We start from the raw sequence: 21,126 nt of genomic DNA on the forward strand, positions 1-21,126 counted from the left end.
ATATTTATAATATAGAACCCGAAACATTGGAAGAAAAAGAATATTTTATCAAAGGATTTTTCATGGGTGATGGTTCAGCAGGTGTGTATAATTATGTTTGGGGTAATAAATATTGTTGGTATTTATGCAATCAAGACTTAAAATTATTAGAAAGAATTAAGAAATTCTGTGAAGAAGTTTATTCATATAAAACATTTAGAATCATGGATGTTATGAAATCATCAGCAGTTTATAGAATACTTGTAAATAATCCTAAAGATTTTGCTATAGAATATAATGATGAATTCTATATTCATGCAATAGTGAAAAGTAATACTTCGACAAAAGAAATGATAGTTCCAGATTATGTATTGAATGCAAAAAATAATTTAAGAAAATGGTTCTTCATTGGATTCTATACAGCAGATGGAGCTAAAAAATTTACAAAGGATAAAAAGATAACCTTTGCACAGAAAGGAAAAGTTCCTATATCAGGGTTAAATATATTATGTAATTCATTAGGCTTCAATATGAATATTGGATTGATTAAATCTAAACCAAATTGCTTTAATCTAAGCCACACAGAAAAAGATTTAACTGAAGAAGTTAAAGATTTATTTGAAATATATAACCCATCAGATTATGTTTATGATTTATCAACTGAAGATGGTACATTTAACTGTGGATTTCCATTAATTTGCTTCAATACCGACAGTTACATACTAAAAATCAAGACAAATGATATAACAAAAGACTTAAAAACATTAAAACATTATTTTGATTTTAGCAATTATCCCAAAGATCATGAACTATTTAGCAATGATAATAAAAAGATTCCTGGTAAGTTTAAAGATGAATTAGGAGGTGATGAAATGATTGAATTTGTTGGGATAAGAAGTAAAATGTATAGTTACAGAACAAAAGATCATGAAGCTAAAAAGTTAAAAGGAATAACAAAACATGTGGTTGATAAACATATAGAATTTCAAGATTATATAAAGTGTTTATATAACTCAATTGTAATGAAACATAAAATGAATTGTTTAAGATCAGAAGATCACGAGATGTACATTAATGAAGTTGAAAAAACTAGTTTAAATCCATTTGATGATAAAAGGCATATTTTAGATGATGGTATAAAAACATTACCTTATGGCTATTAAAACATAAAATCAATATCATCAAACTCGAAATCACTATTGTCTTCTTCATTTTCATTTAATTGTTTAGGTTCTTCTTCTATTCCATTTTTTTCATTTAAATAAAGTTCTATCTTGTTCCACATTTCATCTCGCTCTCTTTGTTTCTTTTGTTTTTTAATTCATCAAATGTAATTATAATATCTATGTTTAAATAATTTACAATCTTATTTAAAAAGAATTCATAATTTATTGAATCTGTTATTCTATTTTCTAAATGATACATTAATATTTGTTTGAATATTTTTTTTATATTTTCTATATCTTCTTCTGTTAATTTAGGTTTTTCATAATAATCGTTAAATAATAAATATAAATACATTTTCTTTTGTTTTGTGTTAAATGTTGGTGGAATAATTGTTTTTATAATATCTCTTTTAGTTATTTCACCATTCTCATTTTCTATTATTTTCATTTTTTCAAGCCATTGCATATATTCTGGTGTATGATCTTCTATATAAAATGTTTTAAAAATTTCATCTAGATAATTTAATTTTGGATCTATGAGAAAATCTCTAGTTTTTTCTTCACCCCATAAATTCCTTTGCCATCCACAATCAACACAAAATAACACAGGACCTTCTTGTCTTAAGGTCGTATAATAACATTGTGGGCATTTTTGTTTATAAATTATTGGTAATAGATCTTCATTAAGCTCTTGGTATTTTCTTACGTTTTCTTTATGTTTTATTGTTCTATTATGTAGATTTGAATTACTTGATGTAATAATCAATTTACAATATTTACAATAATATGTTTTTATTGTTAATTCATTATATTGTTTTTCTAACTTTTCAACTGTTTCTTCATTATCTGGTAACGTTTTTTCATATTTTATTTTTTCTAATATATTATTTTTTCTTTCATTGAATTCAGTTTCAAATTTATTAGAAATTTTATCTGTATGTACTTTACGAAATTGATGATTCTCCCAATCTTCTATATTTTCGGGGTTATATTTTATTTGACAAGGCTCACAAATATGACCTTTTATATTATTCTTATCATAGAATAAGAAAGGTCTTTTCCAAATAATTTCAGGTTCAACTTCAACAGAATTATTATCAACATTAGCCATTGCACCATTAATTCTACACTTCTCTGAATGTTTTTTAACATAATTTCTTGAGAATAATTTATTACAATTTGGGCAGTTTAGTTTGGGGGGTTTATAATTTTCTTCATGTTTTTTCATATGTCGAGCCATATTACTTTTTCTGATAAGTTCACCACAAATTTCACATGCTATCTTCTCATGCATTTATTAAGGAAAAATTTTATTAAAATTAATTTTTAGTGATGAGCGGTAATTTTTTTATGTTATAAATAATGGTAGAATTAAAAGAATACAGAATATTTGTTGATTCTAGAAAACTTACAAATTATAAATCACATAATTTACTAGTACAATTAGATAGAGAATTTAAGAATTGTGTAGATTTAAAATTAGTTAATATAAGTTTATGTAATTCTTTTCATAATATATCGAATAAAAGTCTTGATCATTTAGCTTTTAAAATTTATGTTAGAAATTTGAATAAATGGTTTCATCTTTATCTAAAACCAGGATTATATAATTTAGAAACATTAGCGCAAGAAATTAATAGAAGAGCTCGATAGTTCGAATAAAATAAGAATAAAGTTAACTAATGAACAACATAGATTTCTGGTAAGAAAACCTTTAGCTAAACTGTTTGGAATTCTCCCAGATAGAGATTATTCAAGTATCGAAACTTATACAAATTTAATGACTTTTACACATTTTTATATTTATTGTAATTTAATCAATCCTACAAAAACATTTGAAGCAACTAAAGATACAACATGTAATTCTGGTTTATTAAATATTTTACCATTAAAAAATGTCAAACAATTTGGAACTCAAATAAATTATAATTTAACTGAATGTGATTTCAAACCTTGTATTCCACATTTCAATAATTTTAAATTAGAAATAAGAAATCATAATGGTTATTTAATTGATTTGAATAACTTTCCTGTAATTTATGAATTAGTTATAAGATGTAAAGAGTAATTTTTCACCTATATAAATGAATATAACTGTTGGACCGAGTATATGTTTTGGATTTGATTTTAAACGTGAGAAAGAAATGAAATTTAACATTAATGATGTAATTACACATATCAAAAATACTGCATTTTCTAATGAAACAACATTTGAGTATGAAACAACAATAGATAAAGAAACGTTTAATGTAGAAAAGATTACCGAGTCTTTAAGATTTTATGAATTAGATGAAGATTTTATAATCGATGATATTAAAAACATATTATCCAAAATGTATGATAATCATAAAACTAGTAATGAAATAAATGTTGAATTAATCATAAATAAGTTAACTAAATATTTTGAAGATAGTAATTTTTTTGATGAATAAATGAGTGATAATAAGTGGATAATAACTGGATTATATAATGGCGCATTACTATCAGTTGGAACTGTTGGTTATTCAATGGTATTAAAAAAAGTATTCAAAATGGGAAGTGTTAATGTTGATAGATTTGATATCAATGATATTTTAAAGTTAACATTAGCAGTTACTTTATCTAATTTAACTATTGATTATTTGGAAAAACAAAAATATATTCCTCCCATATAAATGCATAATTTTTTTGCTAAATAAATGGCTTCTGCAATTATAATTATTATAGGATCGGCAATTGTTAACGCTTTAGCATTTACTGGTGGTGGTTATTTATTTAAACATATTGATAAAAATAGTTCATTAGGAGAACAAAGAAGACATAACTTAGCGTTAGAGAAATACAATAAAGCTGCAGAAGAATATAGAGAAAAACGACAAAACTATATGGATTACATCAATAAAGAATTATATGATCAGAAGATTTCACATAGAGATTTTCAATCAGTTGATGATGCAATGAGTTTATATAACGCAGTAACAAATAAAGAAAAATTACATCTATACAAACCTAAATTATCAGATTCTTATACCCCAAGTAAAGAACAACAGAAATATGAAATAATATGGATTTTAGATGGAACAGTTATTGTTATATTTGTTGCTTATAAGTTTACTAATAAGTAATTTTTTTCTAAATAAATGGAAGATAAAGTTGATAGTATTGATATTATTCCTCATGATATAAATAAAACTAAATTAAAAACATATTTAGAAAAACAAATATTAGAATTTGAAAGTGACTTAAAAGTTAAAAAGAAAAAATATTTAAAAAGTAAAATTATATATTATTTGATTATAAGTGGTTCGGTTACAATTAGTTCTGTAATAACATTTTTAGCAATATTCAGCCCATTAACACCTTTAGCTATATCAATTGGTGTATTAGGATTAAGTTCAAGTGTTTTAACTGGTATAAGTTCAAAATTAAATATAAAAAAGTAATAAATATAAAAGAAATTAATAAATTAAAGAACACACTAGATTATATAATAAGTTTAAATGGCCATATACCAGTTGAAGAACAAGATAAATTATTAAAAGAATTAATAAATTATTAATTTTTTAATTATATAAATGGGGTTTCCAAAAGCTTTCCAATATAATAAATCAATTAAATATAATATTCCAGCAATAGATTTTAAGAAAAATATTACATATAAAAATGTAGTTTTAAATTCATTAACTAATTTAGAAATTTATGTTAATGAATCACAGTTTTTTATTTCCAAAATGGAAAATATATTTAATACATATGAAGTTACTTTTACTCGAGATGAATATCATATATATTAAGTAAAATCTAATATGAAATATTGGCAGAATCAATTAAATTTTTCTGTTTATTGTGCAACAACAGGATGTGGAATAAGTTGGAATGATAATTTAAACAACTTAGATAAAAATTTGAAGTATTCTGATTTGAAATTAATTCACAAAATATTTAGATTTCACACATATTTTCAAATCAGAATAATATTAAATGAATTAGAATGTCCTTTACCCGGGTCTAAATATTTTAAAGAATTGGATAATAATATTAATATATCCAAGTTTTATAAAATATGTAATGAATTTAATATAAATATTAATTCCGATTTCAGAGCGCATGGTAAATTGCAAGGTGTTGGTGAACAGTATGAAATAAAAAGAATTGATTATATGCATAGAATTGGAGCTTATCATAATTATAAAATTGATAATAATAATGGTTGGGTTAATTTCATTTTAGAAAATGGTGAAGGTTTTACAAAATCAGGTATACAAAGAATAAATCAATCTATTAGAATTTATTTGATATGTATTTTAGGCGCTCAAGTTGAAACAAGATCCCAAATAATTGGAAATGATAACACTTCATTCGATGCGCAGAAACAGTTTAAAGTTTTATTTGAAGATTCAATTCATAATGATAAAAATAGATCGATTCCAGAAAACATTATAAGATATCAAAATTATTTAGATAAATCTCATGTAAGACTTAATTATTGTATAGGCCCTAATCTATCAATTATTTCTAATGATTTAGTATTGAAGATGGGAAATATAATTGGTTATAATAATCTAATTAAAACTGCAACAATAAATAATTCATTTGGATTAAATGATATAAATAAAAAGATTATTACTGCTCCAAAATTAATGGAAGGTGAAAAAAATAAAAAACATATTCAATCAACAGAAACTAAAACTAAGAATATTAAATTGGATAATGATTCCAAAATAAAAGATTACAATACATCAGAAAATAATAGAACTGATAAAATTCAACATGATATAATTAAACAAAATGATGATAATAAATCCCATGAAAATACTAAATTAGCTATAACTTGTATAGGAATTGTAATCGGAGGAATATTATATTTTAAATTTTAATTTTTTATTATATAAATGGATGTAGAAGGTGGAGAAGATATTGGAATGGATAATTTTGATGAACCTGACATAACTGATGAACAACCACCTGATTTTGATGAAACAAGTTTCAGTAACGAAAATGAAACAGCATATAATTCTAATTTAGCAAGACCTGATACTAATGAATATGTTAATAAAGCACGTTCAAGATTGGACATTGAAAATGAAAATCCAGATTTAATGAAAAAAGAACTAGAATATGACGAATTAACAGATAAATTCAAACCAATATTAGAAAAATCTGGATTCAATATAACAAATAAAGGTGTGAATTATTAAGTAAAAGATTTGAAATATTTAAATGGTGATTATTATTGGCATTTGAAAGATGACTATTATTTTAAGATTTCTTCTAATAAAAGTCTTGATAAAATAATAACAAAATCAACCTTTATTAAATTAGAACAATCTAGAATTAAGAAAATCAACAATGATGTTATAACTGATGTTACAGAAGAAGAGATAAATCAAAATAGAAGAGAATTTAATCGAAGAAATAATGATTTTTTGAAGATAATTAATGAAAATTTAGAACCAGAAACAATTCCTAAAGAAGATAAAACTTCCAAAACTAGTAGACCTAATTCAAGAGAAGTTCAAACTGAAAAACTTTTACCGAAGGGATTACTTGATGCAACAGATCAAGAATTAGAAGATTTAGATATATTTTCTGATAAAGCAATTAGAGAAATTATTAGTATAAGACTTGCATCTAATAAAATTGCGCATGATAAAAGTATAAGAGATTTTAAAATTAGAACTTTAGAAAAAGAATTAACTGATAAAAATAAAGAAATAGAACAATTAAAGTCTGATTTAGATCATCAAGTAATTGATGAAATAGAATATAAACAAAAAGAATTACGTTTAGAAAAAGAAATAGATGATTTAAAATATAACAAAGAATTACAAAAAGAAGAAAGAGATACATTATTAAAATCATATGATTATAATATTAATAGATTAAAAGTTATTTTTAAAGATTTGTTGATTAAACCAAATTCTGAAATATCATTGAAAGACAGAATAAGATTATTATTTAAATTAGAAGGAATAACAATTCTTTCAATTCTAACAGCTGTAACTATGTTATTTACAACAATTGGTTTAGCAATATCAAATGCTTTGAAATCTACTCCTACTCCCAATAAACCGGATAAACCCCCGAATGATAATAATTCTATAAAACATAAAGTTAAAGATGGTTTAAAGAAATTAGCAAAATATTTATGGGAACTATCTAAAAAATCTGCTGCAGCATTGCCAGGAGTTATTGCATCAATTGTTGGTTTTATATTGAAATCTGCTGGGAATATTCTTAACTTTGCTGCTGAACATATTATATTATTTTTAATTACAGTTGTAAGTGCTATTATTTTTGGTTTAGTAAACATGATGTCAAAAAATAAATAATTAATTTTTTTGTTAAATAAATGAGTGGGAGTTATATAAGTCCTTCTAAGATTTCTAGAATATCTAATGCTATTAAAGCAGAAAGATCACATCATATAATTACTCATAACCCTTCAAATATTAATCCCGATGAAACTTTATATGTTAGAATTCCTAGATTAACACAAAATACTTTTTATGTTCCAAACAGTATTTATTTATCAGCTGATATAAAAGTAACTGGCCATAATAACAATTATGTTGTTGATAATGTTGGAAGATATTTGATTAAAAAGTTAACAATAAAGATTGGCCCAGAAACAGTTTTCTCATTAGATGATTATAATTTATTTATGCATTATAAAGATTTATGGTTAACTAAAGAAAATAGAAATAATATGATATTCCAAGGCATTCAATCGGTAAACCAAAATAAATTAAGATCTGAAGCCAATAATGCAGTAGTAGCTAATGACGTAGATAATTTGATTAAAAAGATTTATGGAAGCAAATATAAAATTCCGTTAGATTTTGAATTGATAAATAATAATGCACCTTTATATAAATACGCAATTCAAGAAGATATTATATTTGAGATAACATTTGCTCCTGTAAATGAAATTGTATTATCTAGCGTTGTTAAAGATATGGGTTACAAATTATCGAATATATGTTTAGAATATAACACAGTAACTAATGAAAATATTGCTAGCACAATTCAAACTCAATACAATCAAGGATTTTCATTATTATATGATTATATTGATAAATTTAAAACTGTAACTATTAATGCAAATGATGAAATAATTAATGAGAATATTAACTTTCCTAGAAGATCTATTAAAGGTATATTAACATTTTTTACCATTGGAACGTATACTAATGGTGCAATAAATGTTGATAATTATTATAATCCTGAAATAACAAAAGTAGAGATAACTATCGAAGGAATAGCGAATAAAATATTTTGTCAAGGAATGAGAATGATTGATCAATGGCCAGAAATTAGAAAACATTTTATGAATGAAAAAGTAAAATCATTTGAAAATTGTAATATTAATCAAATTGATTATTATACCGGTAATAAATATGCATTATGGTTAGATTTTAGAACAACAGAGGATAATTCATTACATGGTTCTGGGAAAAAACTACAGAACACTAAAGATGGAATACAATTATTCATGAAAAAGAAAAAAGGAAGCTTAAATTTCAAAATGCACATTTATATTATATCTGACGCGCAATTAAATATTGTAAATCCACAATTAGATAGTATTCAATATTAGAAATATAAAGTTAAAATTAAGGATATATAAATGGGTGGTAAAAAAACTTCTTATACTAAAGAACAATATTTAAGAAATTTATATTACAACCCTGAGAGTTCGATTGCTTATTCTTCTACTAAAAATATATGGCGTAAAGTAAAACAAGATAACTTAGATAAGATAATCCCACAAAATTTAGTTAAATATAAAGATATAAATGAATTTATGTTAGAACAACCAACGTATACAACACATAAAAAAATTGTTAGAAAATATAAAACTCGTAAAACTATGGTAAGTTATGTAGATCAACAGTGGCAAGGAGATTTAATTGATATGAAAAATCTTAAAAAAGATAATAATGATTATTGGTGGATATTGAATATAATTGATATTTTTAGTCGTTATGTATGGAGCTTCCCACTTTATAGAAAAGATGCTGCACAAACATCACATGTTTTAAGAAAATTTCTTTCAGGTGGTAAACTAAAACCAGAAAAAATTCAATTTGATGATGGAAAAGAATTTGATAATTCATTAGTTCATGGACTTTTAGATTTTCATAATATTAAATATTTTTCGACAAAATCGGATAAAAAAGCAGCAGTTGTTGAACGATTTAATAGAACATTGAGAACAAGAATGTCAAAATATTTCACAGCAAATAATACTTATAAATGGATTGATATTTTACCAAAATTGATAAATGGTTATAATAATTCTTATCATTCTTCTATTGGAATGAAACCTATTGATGCTAGAAAACCTGAAAATGCTGAAATTGTTTGGAATAATTTATATGGAGCATTTCTTGTTGATGATTTTGGTGAACCTAAATTTAAAGTTGGTCAAAATGTTAGAATTTCTAAGTATAAAAAGATATTTGATAAAGGATACGATCGAAATTTTACTAGAGAAATATATAAAATAAAAAAGGTAATAACAACAAAACCATATGTCTATAAATTAGAAGATTTAGATGGTGAAGAAGTTGATGGCTACTTTTACGAAGAAGAAATAAGTTTAACTACTGAAAATCTAGAACAAGAATATAAAATTGAAAAAGTACTAAAAACAAAAACTATTAAAAGAAAAAAATATTCTTTAGTAAAATGGGTTGGATGGCCAGATAAATTCAATGAATGGATATTATCAAGTAAAATTAAAAATATATAAATGAATAAGGAATTATTTATATTGGAGCCTCATAATATGTTAATTTCTGGTGTAACAAATTGTGGAAAAACTTATTTTATATTAAATTTATTAGAAACTGTTTATGAAAACTATTTTGATAATATAGTATTATTTTGTCCAACATATGAATTTAATCAAACTTATGATAGAAACATTACTAGAAATAATAAATTTATTATATTAGATCCTAAAACAGTAAAAGAAAATTTAGATAATTGTATAAAAATTGCATTAGATATTTATAAAGGATCTAATACATTATTTATTATCGATGATTGTGCTAATCTACATGATTCTAAAATTAGAGAAAGTGAGTTATGTTATTTAGCTTTCTCTGGTAGACATTTTGGGATAACAACTTGGGTTTTAAATCAAAAATATAATTCAATTGTTAAAGACTTTAGAGAAAACATTAGATTTCTAGTTTTATTCTACAATAAAGATAGAAAATCGATGAAAAATGCACTTGAGGAAAATGATATTATTCCACATGATTTACATGATGAATATATGGATAAGTTGAAAAATATTAAAAGATCAAAATTACTATTTAGATTACAACACCCATTTAAATATGAATTTATTTAAATTCAATTAGTTTGTTAATATAGTTGAATTCTAGTTATTGGTAGTTGTAACAAAAATCAAATAGATTTAACAATATTTTAACTAGCTTGTTAATCTAGTTTAATTCTAGTTACATTCTAGTTGAATTCTAGTTGTTAGTAGTTGAAACAAAAATCAACTAGAATGTAACTAGAAATAAACAAAAACAACAATATTTCAACTAGCTTGTTAATCTAGTTGAATTCTAGTTACATTCTAGTTATATTCTAGTTGCAACATCACAACTAATTTTTTTTGTTATATAAATGGTAGGTGAAAAGAAAATAAAATCTAAAAATGGTGATGTTCCAATTGAAAAAACTTTAGATGATTTAGGAATAACAGAAACAAAATTAACTCCAGATGATGGTGCTTTAAATAATGTTACAACAAATAATAATTATGAATATTATCTTTATTGTAAACATCAATTAGAAATATTAATAGCATCTGGAAAATGTAAAAATTTTGTCGGTAGAAATTTAACTTATAATGAATTAGATACAATGAAATCAGATGAAATTATTAGATTATTTAAGATTTATGAAGCCGCGAGAACAGCTAGAATTAATGATGCGATATCAGAAAATGTAGTAAAAGGTTATAGTAAATTATGTAATTATATACTACCAATTGAAAATGAAAATAGATTATATTCCGATTTAAAAAATGATTATTTAGTTATGACTGAATTAAATAAATGGATTGGATATTTATCATTTCAATTAGGTGGATTTATGTTATTATTATCAACGGGGGTTATAACATTTTCAAATATTGAAAGTAAAAATATTTCTATAATAAATGAGCGAGGTGAAAGAAGTGAAGGAATTAACTGTGAAGAAAAAACCGAGAACTCAGAAACAAATTGAATGGTCTCGACAATTAGGAATTAAATCACAAGAATATAAAAAAGCTGTAAAAGAGAAAATAAGTAATAAAAATGTTAGTAAAAATGGTGAAAATATTTTTATTTCTACTCCTTCTGATAGTAGAATATTTGATAAATATTTATATTTTACAGTTGGATTTGTACAGACGGGGTACGTACAGACAATACGAATCTCGCCAACTTGGGTACGTACAGACAATACGAATCTCGCCAACTTTAATTATTGATCGTATTAATCGATATCGCGCACTGAGCTTCGCGCCATTTTGTGCTAATGCTGTGAGATATAGACTTGGAGTGACTCGGGAGTGCTCCGAATACATCGTCAGTAAATGTGGGATTCGAACCTAATATGATTAGATTTTTAGTAAACATCCGCCACTAGTTCGTAGAATTTTCGGAATTTCTATTAACATTCTCGTTTTTTGTCAATCCTGAATTTCGTAACCCGGAAATAAAATTTTCGACATTTTCCGCTACAAATGTGCGATTTCTATCCATACAACAGGCCTAACTTAAAAAAAAAAAAATGTGACGAACTATATATTAGTATGTAGTTTCTATAACTATGTACTTTTATGGGTCTCTGTCATTGTATAATGTAAAAAAAGTGACACTCGTCTGTAAATTTGCACAATTATTAAAAATTTTTTTGGCGCCCATAATAATCGTATTACGTTTCGTCTTTTTACATTGCACATAGTCACTAAACTGCTTATTTCTACTGTTAAGTTTTTTAAACAGTTGATTGAAATCAATTAGATTTCATTCTATTCAAGTGAAATTGTGTCCTTGTTAAAAAAGAAGTGAAAATTAAGATGGTTTTCAAAATCAAGCAAAATTAAATTTTATTCGACAGAGTTATGTTTAACGCAGGAGCTTTTATGTGTTAATAGTGATATGTCTTCAACTTCAAAACAACCCATTCTCATAGACAGCAAAAATGACACTTATATAGGCCTAAACTAGAAATTGTTGCAGTCTAGGTGGGCGAGTGATAGGCCTCTATCGTCTACTATAGTTTCTCGTTCCTTGGCGCTTATCAAGTCTGTCTATTTCATATAGTATAAGCCTTTTACGGCTTTTCGACCTTGTAAAATTACCGAATCAAATACATGTAGTTTGATTAATGTATAGGCCTAGGTCCTTTGCATTTGAGGTCTCTCGGGCCTCCAAATGGTAATAACTATTGGTACTTTTTTTGTAATTGTAGATGTATTTGTCATAGTCGGAATAGATTTGTTTTTCAACATAGTCGGGTTCGTCATAAAGGATTGAGCAGAGTCGTAATCGATGAAGGGATTCAGTAATCGTTGAACGGAGTCGTAGTCGCTGAATGGAGTCGTAATCGTTTAACGGAGTCGCAATCGTTAAATGGAGTCGTAGTCGCTGAATGGAAGCGTAATCGTTGAACGGAGTCGTAGTCGCTGAATGGAGTCGTAATCGTTTAACGGAGTCGCAATCGTTAAATGGAGTCGTAGTCGCTGAATGGAAGCGTAATCGTTGAACGGAGTCGTAGTCGCTGAATGGAGTCGTAATCGTTTAACGGAGTCGCAATCGTTAAATGGAGTCGTAGTCGCTGAATGGAAGCGTAATCGTTGAACAGAATCGTAGTCGCTGAACGGAGTCGTAATTGTTGAACGGAGTCGTAGTCGCTGAATGGAGTCGTAATCGTTTAACGGAAGCGTAGTTGCTGAACGGAGTCGTAATCGATGAACAGAGTCGTAGTCGTTAAACGAGTCGTAATCGTTGAACGAAGTTGTAATCGTCAAACCTAGTCTTAATCATTGAAGGGATTCAGTAATTGTTGAACACAGGGGTAAGTCAATGGATTTAAAGAAATTTTTAGGCCTATAGTTAGAACATACATTGATATATTGTGTAATTGATTTTTGTAGGTCAGAAAGCAGTAGACCGCGAGCCCTGGGGCAGGGTAGCTGGGAAGGTTACCAGCATGTTGGGTTCTGCAAGAAAGATCTACTATGGTACAGCGAGGAAAAAAATATCATTTAAAGAAAAAATGGCTAAGCTTCATAGTAAGTGATTCTGCAGCATTTTGTATTAGATGTTGATATTTTTTTCTATTGTTCATTACATTATGACTCTACCCTGATTATGATTTTGGAAAGTTGCTCTGATAATTAAAAATGACTTATGGCAAAGATTGGCAATGATTTCTTAATTCCGCAATTGGTGGTAACCTTGTGAAATAATGCCAAAAAATCAAGTCAATTGTATTTGAAAGATTGTAAATTCAATGGAACTGTTGTTCTAACAAACTCCGGTGTACAATAGTTTGTGAAAAATATAATTCGCAATAAAAGGAATACTGCTCGTTATAGCAGACAGTCATTTTACCGATCAATTTTGTTAATTTCTGTGAAGTTTATTTAGACAATGTTCCATTGAATGTTTGTTAAAGACTAGTTGATAAAAATTCAAGTTGATCAATTCTCTAATTTTACATATGTTGACTGTTTTTTCTTTTATACATCCATCATTTTCAATTCATATTGTTGTTTCAATAAAAACCTTTCAAAAATTATATATGACTGTGTTTGTCTTTCTTAGCCATCTAATTCAAGAAAGGTTACTTGGGGTTCTTGGATCAAATTTATAGCAGGATGGTAATTTTATTCATAAAGAATGTATCTGGATCGAAATATTCCTCTAACATATCGTATATTATGGGTACCCTGTGTATAAATTATTTACAATAAGTGAAAGGAAATGAGTCTCAGGATAAAGTTTTTGTAAAAGAAGTGTGGTTCTGACAGCTGTATTATAAAGGTGAGTTTCTTGACTATTTCAAAGTTCATTTTCAAACTAACTTGAGTCTGTCCTTGAGTGAAATTGAAGTTTGTTACAGGACAATTGTTAGTCAAAATAGTGTTCCAAAAGTGGTAGCATTTGACATGGTGAAATATCGAATTATCACTAACAATTTCTATCTGATGACAGACTGGTTAATTTTTCTTTTGCCTAATTAATCATTTAATTTCCTCTGCATGCAACATACCAACAAATTTAAAACTATTCCATTTTCAGCAAGTGGTAGACATAGAATTTATTGAAATCATTGTTTCACAATAGACAAATTGCGTCAAACTAAATACATGTATTACCTTATATATAATTAATTAAAAGCAAAAAATGCTGATACCTTTATGTTTTGAATTGTAATATTACAAAATGTTAGTTGCATTAACAGTTTTTAAAGTACGCTCGTGCAAGCTGCGCCATATAAATTTTATTTACAATAATTACTGGGTTTTACCTTAAGTTTTTATCTAATGAGTTGAATGTTCTTTCAATCAATCTAACAGGCTCTAGGAGAAAATCAGCGAAAAGTGACAGCAGTTGGCAGATGAAAGCAATGAAACACTTTTAACCGCAACCCCTTCTTCGATACCAAAAAATATCGATTTCCTAAAAGGTCACGATGAGTGCGCGAAGCTTATTCTTAGTATTGCTCTAGAGATGTTCGTGAATTGTTCAAATCACGATATCCAACGTACGAAACTAGTTCGGCACTTTATGCAACTTATTCGAATAAGCGTAGTCCAATTGTTCGTAAATGCCAGTGCGGATTTTTTTCAAAAATATCGTCTCCGATACGAGGCGGTAAATCTGAAATAACAAGATTTTTCAATAAATAATACACTAAAAAGTCATAAAAATTATTTACAGATATTGTTCTACTTGCGAGCAGGGCTTTCATGCTTGTATTGTTATGAGAATTGCGATCGATTAAACTTACTTGAATAGCTTTGTCTGTCCCCTTTGAAAAACATTTGCTGTCTTAAAAAAACCTGTAATATATAATATGATAGGGCTTACGAAATGTACTGGAGGCTTTAGGCCTAGATTGACTATAATCGCACGGCGTCGATTGCCACAGATTATCAGATTATCGCCCACTCTCTATGCCTACCTGACAATATTACAACTCTTACTACAATTCATTGTGGTCACAACCCATCCCTGCTTCGACTGCCCCGAAAAAACAAATAACTGAGGGAATTTACTAGCCTGGGACGGGTCAAATTATCTGACAGTTTGCACTTCAATACATGAAATAGGCCCATCGATGAGCTAGGCCTGAAGGTGAATGCGGTTAACTATTGATACGAATCTTTTTTTCATTATGGGTTGACATCTTAACAGAATTACTTCAATATAGGCCGCGGTCTGAGTTAAGAATTTGAAGTGGAAATATTTCCGGGTTTCAGCGAACCCGGAAGTAAGTAAACAAATTCAGTCGTATTTTTACATTTATTGGGTCAACATGCAGCAAACATACACCATTAACGGCCACAAACGTAATTCTTTACTTACATTAACAAATGACACCCATTAAAGCAACTGGAATCGTTTCAAAGGCAACCAATTCATGATACACTCCGATATTTTAACTATCGTGTCTAGCGAGGATGACTCCACGTCTTGCTGAAGATCGTGATCGCGCGCAATAGATTTGTTCGCGGCCACCGAATAATATTGATTTCCTTAAAGGTCACAACAATTACCGGAACTTCAAGGTCTCTTATTCTTAGCATTGTCTGTACGTACGTGGGGTGGTGGTGTAAGTAGAAATGACGGGGGATAAGCGTCCCGTGGCGCCTTTCAATAATGGGATGCTTATCCCCTGAAAACTCTGTAGGTCGAGGATAGGGCAATTTTGCTAAAACTTACCGTAAAAACATTGAAATATTCCTTTTAATCACGAGAGAATGATGACTATCCTTCTGTCGTCACGGCCGAGCTAATTTAAATAAACCTCGCTTTCAGCAACTAATTAAAACGCAGTAATTCAATACCGGCTAACTGGCTTGTGTGTGTTGTATGTACTGCATGCTTATTATATAACAACAACGTTGTGCAACACCTGTTTGATTGATCAATATTCAAATGAAGCACTATCTTATAATAACATGTAACAGATGTACTGTATGATTGTAGTTGTTTATAAAACGACTAAGGTCATTTTGGATTCTAGATATTCATTATTTTTATTTCTTATTTAATCAACAATTTCTAAATCATGATGACCGTCTTCATTTTTCCCATGATATATTATCTTAAATCCTACTAAATCTTTCAATTCCTCCGTACTCAATGAAACCCATTTATCGGGTAAAAACACTTTAAATTCTCGCGACATTACAGTAGCTTAAATTAGCTGATACTTTCTCTCCATATTTAGTTTTTATCTTTTCTAATTTCAATATTTTATGTTCAATTTCTTTTGTAACATCAACTAACTTTTTTATTTCAAATTGTTTTTTGCTGGTTTTATTCTGTTATTTATTGTTGCTAAGAATGCTTTTCTATCTCCCATTTATAAGGAAAACAAATTACTTGGTGATGAGTGTTTTCACTTTTCTAATTACTACCGATTCGATAGGCATATGACCTCTCTTCAGGCACAACTAGGATTGATTGACCGTAATTTCGTTCTGAACAACACCAGAAAATATAAAAGGCATCGATTAGAAGTAAATTACAACGACAAATAAGCGTTATCTGACAGAAAATAAATTAATAGTCTAGAAATGAAGTCTCCGGTTACTACTTTGCGATGATCCGAGAATACAACTGACATTCAGTCTCTAGATTTAGAATTATACCAAAATTACATCATTCGCCCAGATTGTCAAAACTTATAGATGATAGTAAAATAAAACAGCAAAATCACAATAAAAAAAATCTGGAGTAACACTTTATGGATCTACGCGCCATATGACAATTTCGACAGGCATTCAATAAAGGCGGGCAACCTAACTTTAACGGTGAATATCACGTAATTATTACACATCAAGAACAGGAAACTTTATCAAAATACTTCTTGATTTATCTACACAGTGAATACGGAGTAGAATGTTTAATTCGATTACTCACGTTGTTATTTGTTAGTTGTTAGTTGTTAGTTCTGTCTCTTTCTTTATCTCTCTCTAGTTACATTTATTCTCTTCCTGTAGACCGTCTCTTAACGTTCAGTTATAGGCGTCAACAACGAGCTGCAACAGCCTCAGAGTATCAGATGTCACCGTTTTACACGCATGCGCACAGTAAGTGTTGCACGTCCACAGCTTGTTATTGGATAATAACAATCACGTGATGTTGCGCAACCCCGTAATCTGTGCCCAATGGGGGAACTCTTGATTATAACCGCAGTACTCCCTTAAGTTTTCCTTAACTAAATCCTCAACTCATCTTTAACTGTTTCGAAAGTAAGCTTCTATTGGTTACAATAGGTCGATGTGCTGCTCCCACAAACATCGTGTTATTATATTGCGAATATATTATCAAAAAGGTGTTTAGAGTTAAATTCAAGTGTTTTGAATGAATTAATAACTTATAAGAGACTTTTCTGACTTTACCTTTCTCGTTTTATTGTGGGATTTTTGATACATAGTCTCAGCAGCAGTTGTAATGTTCAGGATGATTCATCAGCTAGAGGTCTGTGTATACATAATACTGTGTTTACATATATCTATTTCACAATTATTGCGCGCTTCCTTGTTGACTCCTATTTTATCTATATCAAAGAAACCCTCATAAACGCTACAAATGCTGGTACTTGATAAAAAAAAGTTTCGCCACAAATGACTATTATTTTGAATTCATGCTTAACTCATTGAAATTAACGATCTTAAAGGTTAATTTTTTAGATTAATTTTTGGAATTTCTGTTTACAGTTTGGATACAATTCGACCAAAGTATACATTTGCTAAAAATTACCAGTTTTTTGTGATGCCCTACATAAAGATTGAATGTACATGAAGACAGCGCACTGCGTCAGTAGTAGGGTTGCAGTGACCTACAGCCGTCTGCTGCACTACTTTCATTATAATTTCGACTGGCAAATTCTAACATCGCTTTGTCTGCATTCTGCAGCATTTTGTATTAGATGTTGATATTTTTTTCTATTGTTCATTACATTATGACTCTACCCTGATTATGATTTTGGAAAGTTGCTCTGATAATTAAAAATGACTTATGGCAAAGATTGGCAATGATTTCTTAATTCCGCAATTGGTGGTAACCTTGTGAAATAATGCCAAAAAATCAAGTCAATTGTATTTGAAAGATTGTAAATTCAATGGAACTGTTGTTCTAACAAACTCCGGTGTACAATAGTTTGTGAAAAATATAATTCGCAATAAAAGGAATACTGCTCGTTATAGCAGACAGTCATTTTACCGATCAATTTTGTTAATTTCTGTGAAGTTTATTTAGACAATGTTCCATTGAATGTTTGTTAAAGACTAGTTGATAAAAATTCAAGTTGATCAATTCTCTAATTTTACATATGTTGACTGTTTTTTCTTTTATACATCCATCATTTTCAATTCATATTGTTGTTTCAATAAAAACCTTTCAAAAATTATATATGACTGTGTTTGTCTTTCTTAGCCATCTAATTCAAGAAAGGTTACTTGGGGTTCTTGGATCAAATTTATAGCAGGATGGTAATTTTATTCATAAAGAATGTATCTGGATCGAAATATTCCTCTAACATATCGTATATTATGGGTACCCTGTGTATAAATTATTTACAATAAGTGAAAGGAAATGAGTCTCAGGATAACGTTTTTGTAAAAGAAGTGTGGTTCTGACAGCTGTATTATAAAGGTGAGTTTCTTGACTATTTCAAAGTTCATTTTCAAACTAACTTGAGTCTGTCCTTGAGTGAAATTGAAGTTTGTTACAGGACAATTGTTAGTCAAAATAGTGTTCCAAAAGTGGTAGCATTTGACATGGTGAAATATCGAATTATCACTAACAATTTCTATCTGATGACAGACTGGTTAATTTTTCTTTTGCCTAATTAATCATTTAATTTCCTCTGCATGCAACATACCAACAAATTTAAAACAAATTTAAAAAATTTAAAACTATTCCATTTTCAGCAAGTGGTAGACATAGAATTTATTGAAATCATTGTTTCACAATAGACAAATTGCGTCAAACTAAATACATGTATTACCTTATATATAATTAATTAAAAGCAAAAAATGCTGATACCTTTATGTTTTAAATTGTAATATTACAAAATGTTAGTTGCATTAACAGTTTTTAAAGTACGCTCGTGCAAGCTGCGCCATATAAATTTTATTTACAATAATTACTGGGTTGTACCTTAAGTTTTTATCTAATGAGTTGAATGTTCTTTCAATCAATCTAACAGGCTCTAGGAGAAAATCAGCGAAAAGTGACAGCAGTTGGCAGATGAAAGCAATGAAACACTTTTAACCGCAACCCCTTCTTCGATACCAAAAAATATCGATTTCCTAAAAGGTCACGATGAGTGCGCGAAGCTTATTCTTAGTATTGCTCTAGAGATGTTCGAGAATTGTTCAAATCACGATATCCAACGTACGAAACTAGTTCGGCACTTTATGCAACTTATTCGAATAAGCGTAGTCCAATTGTTCGTAAATGCCAGTGCGGATTTTTTTCAAAAATATCGTCTCCGATACGAGGCGGTAAATCTGAAATAACAAGATTTTTCAATAAATAATACACTAAAAATTATTTACAGATATTGTTCTACTTGCGAGCAGGGCTTTCATGCTTGTATTGTTATGAGAATTGCGATCGATTAAACTTACTTGAATAGCTTTGTCTGTCCCCTTTGAAAAACATTTGCTGTCTTAAAAAAACCTGTAATATATAATATGATAGGGCTTACGAAATGTACTGGAGGCTTTAGGCCTAGATTGACTATAATCGCACGGCGTCGATTGCCACAGATTATCAGATTATCGCCCACTCTCTATGCCTACCTGACAATATTACAACTCTTACTACAATTCATTGTGGTCACAACCCATCCCTGCTTCGACTGCCCCGAAAAAACAAATAACTGAGGGAATTTACTAGCCTGGGACGGGTCAAATTATCTGACAGTTTGCACTTCAATACATGAAATAGGCCCATCGATGAGCTAGGCCTGAAGGTGAATGCGGTTAACTATTGATACGAATCTTTTTTTCATTATGGGTTGACATCTTAACAGAATTACTTCAATATAGGCCGCGGTCTGAGTTAAGAATTTGAAGTGGAAATATTTCCGGGTTTCAGCGAACCCGGAAGTAAGTAAACAAATTCAGTCGTATTTTTACATTTATTGGGTCAACATGCAGCAAACATACACCATTAACGGCCACAAACGTAATTCTTTACTTACATTAACAAATGACACCCATTAAAGCAACTGGAATCGTTTCAAAGGCAACCAATTCATGATACACTCCGATATTTTAACTATCGTGTCTAGCGAGGATGACTCCACGTCTTGCTGAAGATCGTGATCGCGCGCAATAGATTTGTTCGCGGCCACCGAATAATATTGATTTCCTTAAAGGTCACAACAATTACCGGAACTTCAAGGTCTCTTATTCTTAGCATTGTCTGTACGTACGTGGGGTGGTGGTGTAAGTAGAAATGACGGGGGATAAGCGTCCCGTGGCGCCTTTCAATAATGGGATGCTTATCCCCTGAAAACTCTGTAGGTCGAGGATAGGGCAATTTTGCTAAAACTTACCGTAAAAACATTGAAATATTCCTTTTAATCACGAGAGAATGATGACTATCCTTCTGTCGTCACGGCCGAGCTAATTTAAATAAACCTCGCTTTCAGCAACTAATTAAAACGCAGTAATTCAATACCGGCTAACTGGCTTGTGTGTGTTGTATGTACTGCATGCTTATTATAT

At 28.8% G+C, this 21,126-nt stretch overlaps 3 long non-coding RNA genes across 3 annotated transcripts in view; all 3 read right to left on the reverse strand.

The window, feature by feature from the left end:
• LOC141910935 (uncharacterized) overlaps positions 1-16,112 on the reverse strand; it is a 32,600-nt gene extending 16,488 nt beyond the window's left edge. Inside the window, exons 1-2 of the long non-coding RNA XR_012619944.1 lie at positions 16,097-16,112; positions 894-912 (exon numbers count right to left, since the gene is read on the reverse strand). This is a non-coding gene — a long non-coding RNA (uncharacterized LOC141910935). The remainder of the gene's footprint in view (positions 1-893; positions 913-16,096) is intronic.
• LOC141910929 (uncharacterized) lies at positions 14,562-15,966 on the reverse strand. The gene is made up of 3 exons (XR_012619938.1): positions 15,740-15,966; positions 15,162-15,213; positions 14,562-15,031 (listed from the first exon to the last, which is right to left on the reverse strand). It is a non-coding gene; the product is annotated as an uncharacterized LOC141910929 (long non-coding RNA).
• A 3,456-nt stretch (positions 16,113-19,568) lies between the features above and the next one.
• LOC141910930 (uncharacterized) lies at positions 19,569-20,824 on the reverse strand. Its single transcript, XR_012619939.1, has 3 exons — positions 20,598-20,824; positions 20,020-20,071; positions 19,569-19,899 (listed from the first exon to the last, which is right to left on the reverse strand). It is a non-coding gene; the product is annotated as an uncharacterized LOC141910930 (long non-coding RNA).
• Between the last annotated feature and the right edge of the window lie 302 nt (positions 20,825-21,126).

The sequence above is a fragment of the Tubulanus polymorphus genome, chromosome 9 (genome assembly GCF_964204645.1).
Source record: "Tubulanus polymorphus chromosome 9, tnTubPoly1.2, whole genome shotgun sequence".
Taxonomy (NCBI): Eukaryota; Metazoa; Nemertea; class Palaeonemertea; order Tubulaniformes; family Tubulanidae; genus Tubulanus; species Tubulanus polymorphus.